The sequence below is a fragment of the Phascolarctos cinereus genome, unplaced genomic scaffold, assembly GCF_003287225.1.
Source record: "Phascolarctos cinereus isolate Bilbo 61053 unplaced genomic scaffold, phaCin_HiC Scaffold_7;HRSCAF=346, whole genome shotgun sequence".
NCBI lineage: Eukaryota > Metazoa > Chordata > Mammalia > Diprotodontia > Phascolarctidae > Phascolarctos > Phascolarctos cinereus.
This window is the reverse complement of record NW_027556180.1, coordinates 17,310,076-17,322,430: the sequence shown is the minus strand read 5'-3', so window position 1 is coordinate 17,322,430 and position 12,355 is coordinate 17,310,076. Positions and strand designations below refer to the sequence as shown.

At 47.1% G+C, this 12,355-nt stretch overlaps 1 protein-coding gene across 8 annotated transcripts in view; it reads right to left on the bottom strand.

The window, feature by feature from the left end:
- TIPARP (TCDD inducible poly(ADP-ribose) polymerase) overlaps positions 1–3,686 on the bottom strand; it is a 53,162-nt gene extending 49,476 nt beyond the window's left edge. For 2 of the 8 annotated variants that reach the window (XM_020988899.2, XM_020988898.2), the window contains exon 1: positions 2,684–3,141. The gene's annotated coding sequence lies outside the window, so the exon portion shown is untranslated. Of the gene's footprint in view, positions 1–616; positions 642–934; positions 1,040–1,059; positions 1,219–2,683; positions 3,142–3,662 lie in introns of those variants that run through there. The other 6 variants (XM_078147481.1, XM_020988904.2, XM_020988902.2 and 3 more) reach the window with 5 other exon arrangements.
- Positions 3,687–12,355: the final 8,669 nt, after the last annotated feature.

Sequence of the window (12,355 nt, the reverse complement as noted above, 5' to 3'; positions counted from 1 at the left end):
AACACCAGGAAAATAAAACATGTTCATTCCCCTGTCAATTCACCAATGATTGTACTTATCTAAAGCAACCCTCACTTCCAAAGCATTTAGAAAGCAGCCGGTAGGGCTGAGTCTCAAGACAAAACCGAAAGCAACCTTCGACTCTTTAAGTCACGTTGCCTACAGTAGTACCCCAAGCTTCATTAAGGTATAAAGAGAGTAAACATACTGAGTGTTGGGAGGCGCCTTGTCATCGAGTTGGGGAGACCAGTCACACGTGAAAATGTGTCCACCCCCTTCCCTCCCACAGAGGGATAAGTTATCAGAGCTAAAAAAAAAAAAAGGAAGAAGAAAAATAAAGGAGGATGGGCTACAAAGTATCAATATTAAAAGTGCACAATGGTTACAAAAGGCGGAAGAGACGGGGAGAGTCCGCGTGAGCTGGGGCCCCAGCAGAGGCTTCACGAAAAAGGTGAAACTTGACAGCCGTCATCAATCAAAAGGAAACTGGCCAACCGAGGCTTCATTCTTCATTACTTAGTGATCTTCCCTCAGGGAATTACTAGTACAGCCAGTTAATACCTCTCCCCATGCCCCACCACACCCAGCCCAACCGCAGAGGGAGCCCGAAACTCACCCTCTCCTCCCTAAGCACGAACTTTAGCACCAAACAAACCAAAGCAAAGGCAGACCTCTCTCTCCTTTCCCCCCCGCGTCTCCCTAAGCTCTCCAGAGCGAGGTTGGGCACGTTGGGCACTCAGCGCGCGCTCGCTCGCTCACCCAAGGCTTTCTGCAAACTACAGCGGCAGAGGAGAGCGATACAAGAGCTGAGATTCAGAGCGGGCGCGACTCAGGCAGGCTGGCCTCAACAACAGGCTTGGGGGTGAGGGGATGCCGCAGCACTGGCCTGGGTCCCTCTGCTACTAACACCTGGCTGTCCTGCGAGCGCATTCACCTCCAATGCCTTTGTCTTGGCTAGCTTAACTCCCTTGCCGGTTCCCCAGGAGCAGAGAGAGCAGCAGCAGCTACCAGCTCATTGTCAGGTGCAAACCCAGAAGTCTCACGTCCTCTCTTACGAACCTGCATGCCCTGTCCTTGTGTCACTAGACATCTGACTCAGAGGCACTTAGTTGCACGCAGCTCCTCTCTCCCACAAGCGCTCACATCACCCCTGGAGGGATGGAGGAGGAGGCGTTTAAAGCCCCAATCCTGCATTGCCTCCTGCTGGACTCTCCTGGGAAGGCAATGCCCAAGCCAGAGCGGGCCTGCAGCCTTCAGGAACTCCAAGAACCCCCAGGGTGAGAAGCCTCACCAGAGCTAATAAATGGGCAGGCACCCTGCCCACAGGGCTACAAGGAGTAGGGTCCAGGATGGAGAGGGTCGACGAGGTGGATGGATAGGAATGCCAGACTGGCACCCAGGCAGGACTGGCTTTAAAAGGGCACTCTCGAGCCCTAGGCTCTGAGAGCACACATCTCCCCCACCCTACCCCCACCGAAATCTCCTCCTAGCCCATATGTCCCCGGTTAATTTCCATCCTGTGGGCACTTAAACCTTCTGCAAGGCGGAAGCTCAGCGCTGACAAGACCAAAGAAATAAACAAAACCCTTATGGAAAAACTGTTCCCGCTGTTCTCAGGAGCTTGGGAGAAAAAAGGGAGAGAAGAGAGAAAAAGGGAGAAGGGGGGTGGGGAGAGAGAGGGTGAGGGAGAGGGAGAGACAGAGCCAGAGAGAGAGAGAGAGAGAGAGAGAGAGAGAGAGAGAGAGAGAGAGAGAGAGAGAGAGAGAGAGAGAGAGAGAGAGAGAACGAGAACCTTCAGAGAGATTCCTTGTACAGACAATCGGAAAAACCAACTGCCATCCTGGGTGACTGCCTGCCTGGGATGAGCAAGGTCAGCGAGAATAATCATGAATACTCTTTGTGGGGTACACGAAATGCTCCCATACCGGGAGGCCAAACAATTTCCCACTGTGGCTGGCCCCAGAGCCGAAGCTTCCCTAACCCAGAGGACAGGAAGTCCAGTGCGGGGCACCTCAGTGTCCCAGGACAAAGCAACATCTCCTGCCCTGCCCTGCCTTGCTATGCTCTGCCCAGGGCAAACCCTGGTGCACTCGGACACACTGAGAGAATGCCATCTGAGGGGACAAGAGACAGCCCGGGAAGCAGCAGTCACATTTTTTTTTTCCGTTGGCAGGGGATACGAGGATATGGGCTTGACCCAAGTCCCAACCCTAAAAAGAAAAAAAGAAAAAAAAAGATCCTCCAGATCCCGAGGATTGGGGGAACAAGGGCGCAGGGTGCCAGAATAGAAAGGACTGGGGGCGGATGCCCTAGAATCTGTCCAGCCCCAGTTCCCTCCATGAAAAAACCATAACAATAGAACCCCCGACAACACTGGGCACCTTGGCTGTCTACTGATCTCTTCTCCTTTCCCTCTCTCTAGAGCTCCTGCCAACCCCAGGAGCAGCCACTCCCTACCCAATCCCCCAAACTTTTCCACCCCTAACTGCCGGGAATTAGGGCGAGCTCTCAGCTCTCCCTTCTACCCTTTCTTGCGGGGTGGGACAGAAGGTCCAGAGCAGGCAGAAGATGCTGACTGTGAATGGAGGGCTGTGGCAAGGGAGGTGGGTGATAACGATGGCGCGGAGGGTGATCGTGCCCACCCAACATCCCTCTCCCCAGGCCCCAGCCAGATTCTTTTTACCTGCACCAGCAGCTGCGGGGCACCGAGGGGCAGAGGCAGCCGGCACCGCGAGGGACGTGATAGGCGCTGCTGCGGCTCCCCACAGAGGTTAGGCGAGCCTGAAAAAATATGCTCCCGATTCCCCCACCCCCCAGGCTGTCCGGAGCTGGAGCCGACTGGCTGGGGGCAGGCTGGCCGGGCTGGCCACTGGGAGGACGTGCAGCCGCACCAACAGCAGTAGCCTGGGCATCTAGGGCGCGCAGGCTCCCGGTTCTCGGCTCCACTGAGACACCATGCCCAGGGCTGAGTGTGTTGGAGCCCACTGCTTTCGCGTGGAAGCAGCCTCTCTGCCTGGCTCCGCTGGCCCAGTCTCACTGGCTAAGCTGTTTTAAAGTGTTTCCTGTAAACCACTCTCCCGGCCCCCTCACGACTAGGGGCGGAGCGTGAGGAGAAGGCAGGCTGGCTGGCGAGCTGCCGACCAGGGGGAGTGAGACTGAGCAGTGAGATTGGCAGCCCAAAACATACCCAGTTGGGAAGCCCTGCCCCGTTCTCACACCTCCGTCTGCAGGCTCCTCCCTCAGAGAGGGAGTGTGTGAGTGAGGGAGTGTGTGAGTGAGTGTGTGAGTGTGTGTGACTGTGTGTGTGTGTGTGTGTGTGTGTGTGTGTGTGTGTGCGCGCGCGCGCGCGCATGCATGCGCCGGGGAGAAAGAAATGTCCTTGGGGGCTTGCAGAGCTAGCTGCTTGCAGTACGTTGCCTGCGTCGGCAAGCCCTTTAAGGGGAGCCCGGGACAGTCACTTTGTTCCCGAGAGAAAGCCAGAGCGCCAGAGTAGGTAGGGAGAGAGGATAGGAGCTCAAAGATTCGATGTTATATTTTTTTTCTTCCTTTATTCTTCTTTTTAGGTCACGTTGAACCGAGTTTTAGCAAACTCTGCCCGTCACACGGCCGCCTCTTCCCATTACCACCCGCCTCCCCAGCCTCATCTCCCGTAATTAGCTTACCAGTCCCAGCGGAGTCAGCCCCAGCGCCGGGAAGGGAGCCCGTGCTCCTCCCCTTACCAAAGCAGCTCCTGAAATTTCCGCTGTGCAAATCCCCGAGCTCTCGGTGACCCAGGCGCTCCCACCCGCTCCACTAGGCGGAGCCGAGTTTCCTTTCCAACCACTAAAGGAGGCATCATCGCCTCTTCTGCCCTGCTAGTCCGGGCAGGGCAGGCTAGACCAGAGTGCGGTGGGTGTGGGGGGAAATGACTTAGAGGTTGAGTAAGGAAGCCTGAAGGGATTCACGTTTTATGTGAAACGAAGTCAGCCTCCTTGAAAGGAAAGCCTCCCCGAAAGGAAAGCCTCCCCTTTGTTTTTGAATGTAGAAGGTCAGAGAACTCCCTCTAGCTCCCGGCTCCAACCTTGCGGCAACCAGTGGGGGCTGTCCTCCGAGACCATCCAGGGCTAAGCTCCCATTTTACATATTAGGAAATTGAGGCCCAAGGATATTAAGCAACTTACTTCACTTAGGTAATAATCAAGCAATCAATCAGTACACAAAGCATTTAGTAATTAATTGTCTATTAGGTGCTAGGTAATACTTTTAAGGAACCAAGCAAAAACAGCACCTACTAAGTGCCAGGCACTGTGCTAAAGCCCTGGAGATACAAAAAGATAAAGAGCTTAACAATCTAATGGTGGTGGTGGGAGACAACATACCAATTATATACGTATATGTATATGTATAGATTGTAAGGTATGTATTCTATACAATGGATGTATTATATATGATTTCTGTCTTATATAGATACACGTGTGTCATGTATAATGTGTATATAATTATATATACACACATATACATAAATACGTATCTATTAAACTATATACAGTATAAATAGGAAATAAAAGAGGAAAGGCACTGGGATTAAGAGGGGTTAGGGAAGGCTTCCTGTAGAACATGGAAATTTAGTTGGGACTTAAAGGAAGCCAGAGGGGTCAGTAGTTGGACAGGAGGAAGGAGAGCTTTCCAGGCGTGGGGGATAGCCAGAGAAAATGCCTCCAGTCAAGAAATTGTGTGTCTTGTTCATGGAACAGACTAGAGGTCATTGTCACTGGACTAAGGTGTAAGAAGACTGGAAAAGTAGGAGGACCTGGGTTTGGAAGGGCTTTGAATGGCAAACAGAGCATTTCGTGTTAGTTCCTGATTGAGTGGGGAGGTGACAGGATCAGACCTGAGTTTTAGGAAAAATCACTTTAGTGGCTAAATGATTTGGGATGGGGAGAGGCTTCTAGTAAGCAGACCCACCAGCATCTATTACAATAGTCCAAGGGTGAGGCGATGACCCTGGGGATGGGGTCAGAGGAGAGAAGGAGGCATATTGGAGAGATGGTACAGAGATTAAATTGACAATAGTTGGATATTGGTGGGTAGGCGTGTGTGGAAGTTAGTAAGGAGTCCAGGATAACTCCTAGCAGCAGGAGCCTGAAGAACTGGGAGGATGGTGTTGCCCTCTGCACTAATAAGGAAGGTAGGAGGGGGAGAGGCTTTGGGGGGAAGAGAGTGAATTCTGTTTTGATATGCTGAGTCTAAGATGTCTACTAGACCTCCAGTTTGAGATGTGTGAAAGGCAGTTGGAGATGGGAGATTGGAGTCAGCAGAGAGGTCAGGGCAGGATAGGCAGATTTGAGAAAGTAACACAGCCCTAGACCTAGAATAGCTGACCTTTTTAAATGGAAACTACAGGGGCATCACACAATGCATGAATGTCTTTTTGAAGAGTCTACTATGTGCCAGGCCTAAGAACCGGGGATTCAAAGAAAAAGCAAAAATGGGCTCTGTCTTCAAAGATCTTACATTCTAATGGGGGAGGGGTGGGGAATAGATAAGTATTAAGTTCCTACTATGTGCCAGACACTGTGCTAAGGGCTGGGGATACAAAGAGAGGTAAGGTTCTCATCTGAGAGGATGGGAGGCAGCATGGGAGGTTTGAAGAGATATGAAAAGGTTTGGAAGAGCCACTGTGGGGAGTGGGATAGTGAGTAAATTGTTGCGTCCAACTCTTTGTGACCCCATTTTGGGGATTTCTTGGCAAAGATATAGGAGTGGTTTGCCATGAGGAAACTGAGGCAAACAGGGCTAAGTAACTTGCCCAGGGTTACCCAGCAGGTCTGAGATCAGATTGGAACTCAGCAAAATGAGTCTCCCTGTCTCCAGGCCTGCCACTCTATGCACTATGGCTCCACCTAGCTGCCCTAGTAAGTAGATCAGGGAATGCCTTGTAATAATGAGACAGCAATATGTAACAATATGTAGTGGTTCCCCTAGTCAGCTCCGATCTGTGATTTTTCTCCATCTTCATTCAGCAGTGCTTGTGTGCAAAGGCAGTGGATGGTGGGAATGAGCCAAGGCTGAGGCTTTGCAGAGTGAGTACAGAGCAGATGAAACATAGCCCTGGAGGGGAAGGTACCAGCCACTGGAGGGGCCGGGAAGGGCTTCTTGTAGCAAGTGGCTCAGTCTTGAGGAAATCTTGTGTGCGAGAAACAGTAATAAGGCCAGTTGAATTGGATTGCAGGGTGGGTAAAGAAGAACATCATTTAAAGAAACTGGAAAGGCTAAAGGTTGCCGAGGGGTTTAAATATCAAACAGAAGTGTTCGTAACTGATCCTGGCAGTACTAGGGAACTACTGCATTTCGCTGAGGAAAGTGACATAGTCAGACATGGATTTTAGTATAATTATTCTGAAAACTGTTTAGAGGATAGATTGGCGTGAGGCATGAGGCGAGAAGACAAATTGGGAGGCTCTTGCAGTAGTCCAGATGAGAAGAGATGAGAGCTTGAACCAGGGTGTTGAAGAGAAGGGGAGAAAAATGCAAGGATTTCACTGAATCAGAGAATACAGAATTTGAATGATGGAATGAACCCCAGCAGCTTTCCACGCCAACCAACACATAAAATAACTTTCCACTATAATATTTCTGACAAGTGGTCACTGACCCTCTCCTTCAAGACCTGCAAGAAGAGGGAAGCGTCTCCTGATGGAGCTCATTCCACTCGTGGACAGCTCTGATTCTTCAGAGGTTCTTTGGGACAACAAGTGTAAAGCTAGACACTGCAGCTCCCACTCTAGAATCATTCCTGGTCCTACACTTTGGGGCCAAACAGAATTAAGTCCAAGCGATTCAAAATGAATGTTGTTCTCTATTTTAGAGTGAACTCTGCCAAGGAAAAAATAGCAATATGCTATACTGCTTTCTGATTTCACCATTATTCACAGTAGTTGAATCTTCAAAACTCCTATAGGGGAAATGGATCATTTCTGTTTGGTGGTACCAAGAAAGAAATGATGACTAAGGTGGTACAGAAATCATAATGATGAAGTCTGAGGTGTGAAAGCAGAGGCTCTGATGAGAACTCTGTGCAGACTAGGGGCAAAACTCTGTTACCCAGATGGTAGCCTTACATAGAGAGAGATTGATGGGTTTAAACTCCACATTTCAGATAAGCAATCTAGACCTGGAAAGGGCTCAGCACCTCATTTGATGAATGAAGAAACCAGCTCCTAAGGGGGTTAAGAGAAGTGTCCAGGGTCACAGACGGGATTGAAACCCAAGCCCTTGGCCTCCTCAGTCAGCTCTCTTTCTGCTATACCATATTGCCTCTTAGCTCAGAGGGTTGCCATCTCAATTCTGCCCATTACTACTACCTCTGGGACTTGGAGCAAATTAATTCACTCCCCTGGGACTCAGCTTCTTCATTTATCAAAAGAGGTGCAGTGGTTGACCTCAGAGATATCTTCTGGTTCTAAATCTAAGATTCTCCCCTCCCCCCTGTAAAGACTAACCAATAATGTTTTACATATGGTCACATGGTAAGACAGTTTATCGTTTTAACCAAGAAGAGCATCTATGGATATTTTATGCTATATCCCCAAAGGGAGAGAGAAAAGTCACATCATAGTTGCCTAGGCAACACCATTATTTTTGTTTTTCAAAGACATGGAGCCTATCATTGACATTTTCAGTCTAGGTGCAGTTATTAATGGGTCAACCCCTGGCCCTGGTCCAGATGCTGAAATGTTCCTGCCTTCAGAGGCAGGGTGAGGGGAGCAAACCGTAAACACTTTGGGGCATGAGAGCAGAACAAGAACTGGACTGGATTTTGAAAATCAGTCCCTGGGCATGTTTTTAAATATGGTGGATGGTGGGGGCAGCTAGGTGACAGCGCAGTGGACAGAGCACCAGCCGTGCAGTCAGGAGACCTGAGTTCAAATCCGTCTCAGACCAGACACTTGACACGTACTAGCTGTGTGACCCTGGGCAAGTCACTTAACCCCAATTGCCTCACCTAGATAGATAGATAGATAGATAGATAGATAGATAGATAGATAGATAGATAGATAGACAGATAGATAGACAGATGATAGATATAGATATATATGTGTGGTGGATGGCAAAATACTTCCCAAAAAATTCCCAGGGACCTTGCAGGACACAGCTACTGAAGAGATGGAAGGGAATCAGCAGGCATCCCAGTGACCCCTAACGCAGTTAGGTAGGAAATGGCAAAAATGGGAGAGATGTTGTTTCTTCACATGACCTGACTCTCCGCCCCCCACCCCTGAACCCTTCTTAAATTTCAGACTCTCTTTCCAGTATAAATCTATAGATTCTTAGTCAATCAATGATCTTTTCATTAAGTGCCTACTGTGTGCCAGGCATTCTGCTAGGTACTGGAAAAAAAGACAAAAATACAATGATCCCTGCACTCAAAGAGCTTGAAATCTAAAAACTCAATACTACTATTGAGGAACATTTGTCCAGAACAGAACAAGGGCCCCATTCTGAACGAGAGGAAGGTAGGTATATGGATTAGTAGGAGTGGAGGAGCAGAACGGGGAGGGGAAAGGGTGGTCACTAGAGAACCAAAGCAAACCGTAGAGGTCCCCTACTCCGATTCTCTCACATTACTGATGAAGAAACTGAGGGCAGGAGGAAATGAAGTGACCTACCCAAGATCCCAAAGGTAGTAAGCATCTGAGACAGGATTGGAATCCAGGTGCTCAGACTTCACAGTCAATGCTCTTTTCCTGGTACCCTAATGCCTCCTACAGTGTTTTTTGCTCATTCTCTGTTCCAGAGTCAGAGAGTCAATACACATTTATTAGGTGCCTCCTGGGTGCTGAGGATATAAAGAAAGCATATGATAGTGTCTGCCTTCAAGGAATTTACAATCGAATGGAGGTAGATAATACATCCACAGAAACTAAAATCTTTCTTTTCTGAATAGCAGCCAGGGTGGGAGATGATCTGAGGAGGTGTGAATTACAGAGTTGACTTTATCTTGCCGAAGGATGAGTTTCTGAATATCATGAAAGGGTGGGAAATGATGAAGTGAACTCTGTGTGCTTTCCTTAAATAGTGGAGGATCTGGGAGAAGCTCTTGATATTTCTCTCTGTTACTGTCTCTGTCTTTCTCTGTATCTCTATCTCTTAGTCTCTTTCTTTGTCACACACACACACACACACACACACACACACAGACTGGGGAGGGGGGTGGTAATGAGAGGAGGTGGCAGTGTGATGGTCAGTTTGCTAAAACTCACTTTAATGTGACCAAAGAAGAAAAAGAAGAAAGAGAGAGAGAGAGAGAGAGAGAGAGAGAGAGAGAGAGAGAGAGAGAGAGAGAGAAAGAGAGAGAGAGAGAGAGGAAGGAAGGAAGGAAGGAAGGAAGGAAGGAAGGAAGGAAGGAAGGAAGGAAGGAAGGAAGGAAGGAAGGAAGGAAGGAAGGAAGGAAGGAAAAGAAAGAACCACTGGGTCTTTGAGCTCACATCTTCTCTCCCTACCTACTTTGGCATTCTGACTCTGTCTCAAGAACAAAGTGACTGTCCTGTGCTCCCCTTAAAGGGCTTGCTGACGCATGCAGCGTGCTGCAAGCAGCTAGCCCTACAAGTCCCCAAGAACATTTGTTTCTCCTCCACGCATGAATACGCAGATGAACTTATTAGAATTCCTTCAAGGGTTCATACATGGACAAACATGGACACACATGTACCTACAAGCTTCCTTTACATGTTTTCTGACAAAAACTTGTAAGACTCAGGTACAAATCCCAGCTTTGCCATTTATTAACCATGTAACCTTAAAAAAAAAGGTCTTTTTACTTTGCCAAGTCTCAGTTTCATCATTTGCAAATTAAGGGGCTGAACTATATAATTTCTAAGATCCCTTCAGGTATAAAAATGAAAGCCCATGATCCCAAGAACTCACCTCAGGCTCTCAATCCTATCCTCCTTGTCTCTCAACCTCCATGTAAAATCAGTCATCAGATCACGTCATTTCTACCTTCATGAGAACTCTCCTTCAAAAGCGTTTCAGCAAAGAACTGCAAGCTGAAGGAGTTTCCATGAATTTGGGTTTAGACAAAAAAAGTATGGAATGAATGTGATTGAATATTGTTGTGCTGTAAGAAATGATGATGGAGACATTATCAGAAAAAAAAAAACCGAGAAGTAGTCTATGAATTGATTTACATACATAAGTGAGCAGAATCTGGAGAACAATTTCTATTCTGCCAAAACACTGTTAAGACAAACTCTTTTCAGGGCTGCTCATCCATTTGTGGGTTCATCTGTCACCCAACTCTCACCTGTAGCTCCAAGAAGCTGTAGCGTGTGAAGCAGCTACACGCCTGTAAAACTGCCTTGGCAGCTTGAGGGTGACTGGATGGCTTCAAACCTGTCGATGAGTTAGGGAGGTGTCTATCCCAAGCGTTCAAAGACTCCTCCTGTGTAGAATGGGCAGATGAGAACAATTTGTTCCAATAGCTATGAAGGGAGTTAAAGCAAGCACTGTGAAGCAAGCAGAGCTTGGTCAGATGTCAAAGACGCCTAGGTCATCTGCTGCATTCAGGGCCATCGGGGCAAGACTTTTCTCTTGCCGCTGGACTTTGATGACTGAAGACTTTGTGCAATTCTGCCTTACTCAAATCCAATTCATACATAAGTCAAGACATCACCATTGTCACTGGTTCTCTTTGAAATGAAGTACAAATAACAAGAAGACAAGCCGTTTGGAAAAACATAAAAACTCCAATCAATGCGATGACCACTTCCAGTGACCATGATGCCAGAGGGCTCATGATAAGCTATGCTAGCCACCTCCTGAGTCAGAGGTGAAGCATTTAAGGTGCAGATGGAGATGTGCACTTTTGGCCATGGTCGGTGTGGGGATCTGACTATTTATATTTGTTACAAGTGTTTAGTTGGGTTTTTTTCTTTTTCACATAAGGAGAGTGGGGCAGGGGGAGGTAGGTGGGAGAACAGGTGGATTTTGTTCATTGAAAAAATTGAATTAAACTTAAAGAAAAAAACAACAACTATATGTCTCAGTCTACCCCTTACTATATTTATCACCTTGGGCAACTCACTCTGGGCTTCACCTTGTTTCATTTTCCTCATCTGCCAAATAGGAAGGTTTGAAAAGATGTTCCATTGATCTTTAGCTCTATAATCCTTTGGTCTTCTATGGCATATAGATGTGAGGGGGGAGACTTCCAAATAAGACCCTAGCCCTTATGTACCACGTACACATACATGTTAGCATATGTAACATATTAGTGTATGTACTATGTATATGTTAGTATATGTACCATGGTAGTATATGTACTGTGTATATGTTAGTATATGTACCACGCTAAGTAGGATTCAATACCCCAAGGGAATGTTGGAGCATAACGAGGTGCAGTGAATAGAGCTCTGGGCCTAGGTTCAGGAAGACCTGAGTTCAAATCTGGCCTCAAGACACTCTCTAGCTGTGCAACCCTGGGCAAGTCATTTAACCAGTTTGCCTTAGTTTCCTCAACTGTAAAGTGTGGATAATCACAGAACACAGAATCAAAGGATTTTTTCCTTCCCTTCTCTTTCCTTATTTCTTTTGTGTTTTAATTTTATCTGTTTTTAGTTTTAAACATTCGCTTCTACAAGATTTAGAGTTCTAAATTTTCTCCCCCTCCCTCTGTTCCCACCTCCCCGAGATGGTGTACAATCCAATATAGGTTATACATGTACAATCATATTAAACACATTTCCACATTAGTCATGTTGTAAAGAATTAAACCAAAGGGAAAAACCATGAGAAAGAAGAAACAAACAAAAAGAGAAAATAGTATGCTTCGTTCTGCATTCAGACTTCATCAGTTCTTTCTCTGCATGTAGATAGCATTTTCCATCAGGAGTCTTTTGGAATTGTCTTAGATCCTTGTATTGCCAACAACAAATAAGTCTATCCAAGTTGGTCATTGCATAAAATTGCTGTTACTGTATACAATGTTCTCCTGGTTCTGCTCACTTCACTCAGCATCAGTTCATGTAAATATTTCCAGGTTTTTCAGAAGTCCTCCTGCTCATTTCTTATGGAACAATAGTATTCCATTACATTCTTATACCACAACTTGTTCAGCCATTCCCCTTCCCTTATTTCATAGAGCAAACTTAAGCAACCATTCCCCAGGTCCCTGGGACTACCCAGGAATAGCAGCCTACCGACTCTAAGGCAAATCTGTCTGAAGTCAATGAGAGTAGCGGAGATGGGCCTTGGTCGACATACGGTCAGACTCAATCCAGTCCAGTTCAATTCAATAAGCATTCAATAAATAGCAACTATTTGTCAAGAACTGTGCTAGATGAAAAAGGCTTTGGATCTGCTTGGTTGTGGGGAA